The sequence below is a fragment of the Natator depressus genome, chromosome 17 (assembly GCF_965152275.1).
Source record: "Natator depressus isolate rNatDep1 chromosome 17, rNatDep2.hap1, whole genome shotgun sequence".
NCBI lineage: Eukaryota > Metazoa > Chordata > Testudines > Cheloniidae > Natator > Natator depressus.
Window position 1 is genome coordinate 1,972,764 of NC_134250.1, and position 5,758 is coordinate 1,978,521.

Below are 5,758 nucleotides of genomic sequence, written 5' to 3' on the forward strand. Positions count from 1 at the left end.
TGCTCCGCGCCAGGGGAAGGCAGAGCCCCAGCCAGACGCTCCAAGTGGGGCACTTGCCAAGAAGGGCGGGGTGGCCCCCTCACCAATGGGTTTTGCAGGGAGGCAGCGCTGGGTTAATTTCTAATGACAGCTGAAGAGCTGCTCAGTACGTTGGGTTGGGGAAATCGCCTCCCCGTGGTGCAGCACCATCTGTCCAGAAGACGAATTGCAGCAGTGAGGTCTCAGTGCTCTGCTCTGCTCGTTCCCTCTGCAGCAGGGCTGGCTGCGCGCCCCCCAGCTCAGGCCGGGGCATGGATCTCGGCCAGGGGGAAATAAGCATCCCCAGCACCAACAAAAGCCGAACGAAAGCGCCCCAGCTCAGTGCGAGCGGTGCGATCCCTATCTCTGCCTGGTTTAATGGCAGGCATACCAGTGAGTGACGCCAGGAGCTAATCCCCCTCCCACGCCTCGCTTTGTCTGTCAAGCGTCAGCCCCGTTACAAGGTAGATCTGAACCTCTGCACTCGGCCCCCCTGCTCCCTTTGCCCCATATCGCCGTCAGCAGACACCAACCCTTCCTCCTGCCTGGGCTGCCGACGGAGAGCACAGGGCTTTGGCGGCGACATGCGCAGGGAGCTGAGTGCACTTCGCCCTTGGGGAAATAATGCCACACGCTCCACCCAGCTCCTGGCACCCGGTGCAGATGGGCAGCGCCGTGGCTTTTCGGGGGGGAGACTGTGAGTGCTTGGAATCGCATCCCCTAGTGAAGGCAGCTCTGCGCTTGCTCCACTCTGCCAGGAGTCCACTCAGCTCCCCCAGAATCCGGCCCCCCTTGTGCCGCAGGGCCTGGGCCTGACCCACCCTGGGTTCACCCCACTGATGGGGAGAGCTGCTCCTGGGGTACATGTTGCAGCAAAGGCCAGTTACTGAGAGCTGTGGTGTGGGGTTTGCTCTGCACCCTGCCCAGCCCCGACAGGCACCAGAGTGTGGGGTTGTGTCCCGGCCCAGCCTGGCTAATGGTCATTGATGGACCATCCTCCATGGACTTAGCTCATTCTTTCTGGAACCCAGCTGTACTTCTGGCCTGCACACCATCCCCTGGCAAGGATATCCGCAGGCTGGCCACGTGCGGTGGGGAGACGAACTTCCTTGTGTTGTTCTAAACCTGCTGCCTAGTCACGTCATTGGGTGACCCCAGGTTTGTGTGTTATGAGAAGGAGTAAACAACACTTCCGCATTCACTGATTTCATAGGCAGTCGCCGCCCCCATCGCCCACGCCGAGCGGTCCCAGTCTCTAAGCTCCCCTCCCTTGCAGGCTGCTCCAGGCCCCCAGCACGGCACGCAGTACTCCAGGGGTAGGCGTACCATGGGTTTATATTCACTGTCTTATCTCTCCCTTTCCTCATGGTCCCGGCCCGCACTCCACTTGCACGGCCCGCGGCCTGGGCCCAGCCCGCCCAGCCCACCCAGCCCCCGCACTGCAAGCCGAAACTGCACTTGACAAATGGTGGGGAGAGACCCCGGAACTGCCGGGCTGCCTCCGCAGCGGCTCCTCAGGCCGGCTCCCCCATTCGGCGCGTGCTGGGCACGTTTCCCAAGCCGTGCGGGCTATTTAACAGGAGCACTGGAGGCGCCTCGCAGCGGCTCCGCGGAGCCGGGGTCGGCAGTTCCATGTATTTACGTGTCTGGCGCTCTCGGTTCAGGGTGCCTCGCTATTTCCCCGCTCCGGCAAGTTTGCCACCTTGGCCGGCTCGGTGCGATCAGCCCTGCAATATTACTCAGCCAGCTCTCTCCTCGCCCGTGTGCCTGCCCCAGGACACAGACTGCAATTGCTGAGACATAAGTGCCGTGATGTGCAGTTTTTTATTGCTATTATTCATAACAAGAACTGGTGTAAAAATGTAAAGAGAAAAAAAACCCCTATATAGCTACAGGCTCCTCTCCACAGCCTCCTGCCAGGCTGCAGCAGCGGGAGAGGTGAATGGCTCAGAAGTCATGTCGATTGGTTTCCTTCTACGCCGCGGAGGGCAAACTGGCCTTCCTGCATTGGTTAGGTTTGCAATAGAGGGCGCAAAAAAAGGGGGGGTCGTTCCACCTATGTATCCAAGCAAAACAAGAGGGGAAGCTACGATTCGGAGCTTCTCCCCGATCCCGCTTACGTGTGGTGCATGACATGGGATGCCACTCGCTGCTCTGGAGCTGGAGGGCAGGGGAGGCAGAGGGGACCAGCCCAGGAGCCTGCTGGCTCACTAGGGAGAAGTACACCGCTCGGAGTGGGACTTGAGCAGAACATGGGCTTTGTGGCTGGAGTGGTGGCAGGTCTCTCTGGACAGGGGCCGGTTAGGGCTTTGCATCACCCGCTGCCCCCAGCAATCCCACACTCATCCAGCACCTGGCGCATGAGGATTTCAAAGCGCTTCCCAAACACTAAAGGCCGTCCACCACATGCCTGGGGGGAAATCGTAGCGAAGTCAGAGCTGCTTAGGATTCCCCACTCCCCGCCATGGATGGGCCAGTACTGAAAGCACAGTCCCTGCCAGCTTAGGTAGAGGAAAATCACCATCAGCTGCTAGCAGTATACGGCCAATGACACAAAGTCAGGCAGTTCCAGTTCTGCTCAGGGGAGGGCAGTGATGCACGCACAGCAGGCTCTGAGGCAGAGACAGCTTTTGTCGATGTGGGGGGCCAGAGCTCAGGAATAACGGCTGTCGAAGGCCATTATAAACGTGGCCACATCTACTCTAATGAGATAACGGTGCCTCTCTTCTAGACTCAGTGTGTCTGTTCTAGGCACTCCCCCCTTTTGCGGGGTGGGGTCACAGCCCCTCCCCGACCCTCTAATTGCCTACATCCACCCAGCCAGCACACACTACACACAAGGAGGCGAAAACCCTGCCATCAGAGCACCTCGTGCGGCAACATCTCCCAAGCAAAGCAGGGCTCACATAGTCCCACAGAGCACTGGAGGAGCCCAGATGACCGGGTGATGGGCACCGTGGGAATCTCTAGCTAGATGGAAGTGTCCTGCCCAAAGTCAAGCAGCAAGACTCAGGAGCTCGAGATCATCCAGAGCTACCAGCTCCACAGCAGCCGTGTACCGCGGGAGGGGTGGGACGCACGCGGCCCACACACCAGCCGAGCGGGCCGGGCTGCCTGACTCCTCGCAGCACCGCAGGTCAAGACTCTCAGCCCCACGGGGAATATCTGGCCAGAGGCTGCGGAGGCATCTACCCCCAGGACCTGGGGGAAGCCCCAGTGCTTGGGCCTAGAGCGGACGAAGCTCTGGAAGCTGCACAGAGGCTGTGATCCGGGATAGACGCAATTCAGATCCTAGGTACACCCAGAGCTGCAAGGGCTCGACCTCACCCCCCAGCTTCAGCTCTGGATGCAAGCAGCTGCTAGCCCGGCACTGCCCTGCTCCCTCCCAGACGAATGCGGCTCTGGGGGTTACCGGGCGAGCATTGCCAGTCGCTGCAGGGCAGTGCTGGGGATGGGGGGGGACGCCAGCAGCCTGGGGCCCTCCCCAGAAGTGTCTCACACTCCCCACCTTGTGGGGGCCAGCGGTGGGGCTAGGGGAGCTGGGCTGGTTTTACATCATCTAGCTCATTTTGCCCCAGCTGACTGAGCAGCCGCGGGCAGGGCCAGTGGCCCATGCTCAGAGGAGGACGCTTGCTCCGGGCCATGGTCGGGGCAGCAGCCCCGTGCTCAAGGCACCCGAGCACTCAGCACCCGCAGTTAGCTGGGCCTGCTTCGCACGTGGGGAGGTGCCAAGAGGCAGGTCCGGGGGAGCCAGCAGCCGGAGACATGGCTGGCATGAAGCCATGCAGGAGCTCCGGGCCAGGGCGCTGACCCGCTCAGGAGCTGGACAGTTTCTCCAGAGAGCCAAACCGCAGTGATTAACGACCAATAATGCAGGCGCGTTTCCACCACCTGCTGTTAGCCGGGGAAGGAGACTGGCCGGCTAATGAATTCATCCAGCACGTCACAGGCTGGCCACAGGGTGAAGGAGCAGACGCCCAGGCCGGCTCCTTGCTCGGGTAAGCTGGCGCAGGACCGCGGATGGGCAGAGCGATGCCACTGATGCCAGCCCGGGTCTGGCCCTCATGCCCCAACGGGCTGAAGAGCAAGTTAGTCAGAGGGTGTCACGGCGTCCCCGGGCGATGCTCTGGAACTGCTCCCCATGAAGCCAGTCAGGACTTTGGGAGTCTCCTTTCTGGGAGCAGACTGTCTGCAGGACACACAGCTCACACGGCTTCCACCTTCCTGGGTCTGGCCTCGGAGCATTCAGCCTCCTCTGCCCCTCCGTGCGCTTCCCACAGCGAGTCTGCCCAGGCGGGGTCCTGGAGGGGGCAGAGGGTCCTGCCCCCAACTCTGCAGTCAGACGGGACTCTCAGCCAGCCAGCAAAACAGAGGTTTATTAGACGACAGGAACATGGTCTAAAACAGAGCTTGTAGGTGCAGAGATCAGGACCCCTCAGCTGGGTCTATTTTGGGGGGCAGTGAGCCAGACAACCCCGTCTGCCCTTCACTCCATGTCCCCAGCCAGCCCCAAACTGAAACTCTCTCCAGCCCCTCCTCCTCTGGGCTTTGTTCCTTTCCCGGGCCAGGAGGGCACCTGATTCCTTTGTTCTCCAACCCTTTAGTTCTCACCTTACAGGGGGGAAGGACCCAGGCCATCAGTTGCCAAGAGACAGAGTGTCGGCCATTTATGTACACTGGCCCTTTGCTCTGCAATATTACACCCCCTTATCCCACCACCTAGAGACTTAAGAAATGCATAGGGGAAACTGAGGCACCCCTACAGTATTCCGAGGAAACATGAAGAACAGTCCCACTTCGTCACAGAGGGCAGACCAGCCACGTGGGGATGTACCCAGGGCTGCAGCAGGTGTGCACAGCCCTGGCCACCACGTCATGCCCGCTCCTTTTACTCACAGAGCCAGCCACAAGCTAGCACAGGTCTGCCCAGCCGAGCTGCGGCCGCACGCTGAGTGCGGCGCAGACGGGCCCTCGGTTGGGAGCTGCAGGGAAAGTAATCAGCCACGGGTAGAGTTAAGAGTAAGAAGGCTCAGGCTGGACTAGCAGGGGACTGCAGGTCGGGATTGAGGGGCAGGGTAGAGCTGGGGGGAACTCAGGGCTGGGACGGGACTGCGGGTCGGGATTGAGGGGCAGGGTAGCGCTGGGGGGACCTCAGGGCTGGGACAGGGGGCTGTGGGTCGGGATTGGGGGCACTGGCAGAGCTCTGGGGAACTCAAGACTGGGACGGGGGCTGCGGGTCAGGATCGACGGGCAGGGTAGAGCAGTGCACGAGGGAAACTTGCCCAGTTCTCCCCACCTTGCTCCCAGGGATTCCCTCCCTAGGGTGACAGGAACCGCCCTGCCCTTGCAGATGGTGCCCCAGGGACTGAGCTCGCTGGGCTGGGGCCAGAGCTATTTGCATGGCATGGCTGTGAAGGAGGCAGGAGTCCCGTGGGTTCCAGCAGCCGAGCAGTGCCCGGGGACAGTCCCTGGCAGGACAGGCCTGGCAGAGGCCACATGATGCCCTGGTCAGGGATGGGGTGGGTGGGAAATGCCCAGTGCACTTTATGCCTCCCCCAGGGCTGGGCTGGGCTGCTCCAGGCTCCGGGGCAGGGGGAAGCAGCCGGGGGCCCAGACCAGCCAGCTGGGGCACATGCCAAGGAGCCAGGAAGCCCCAAGGACTGGCGCTGGCTGCTGGAGGCAGGCCTGGAAGTCAGCTCCACACAGCTCCCCACCTGACTGAACTTTGCTCCTGGCTCAG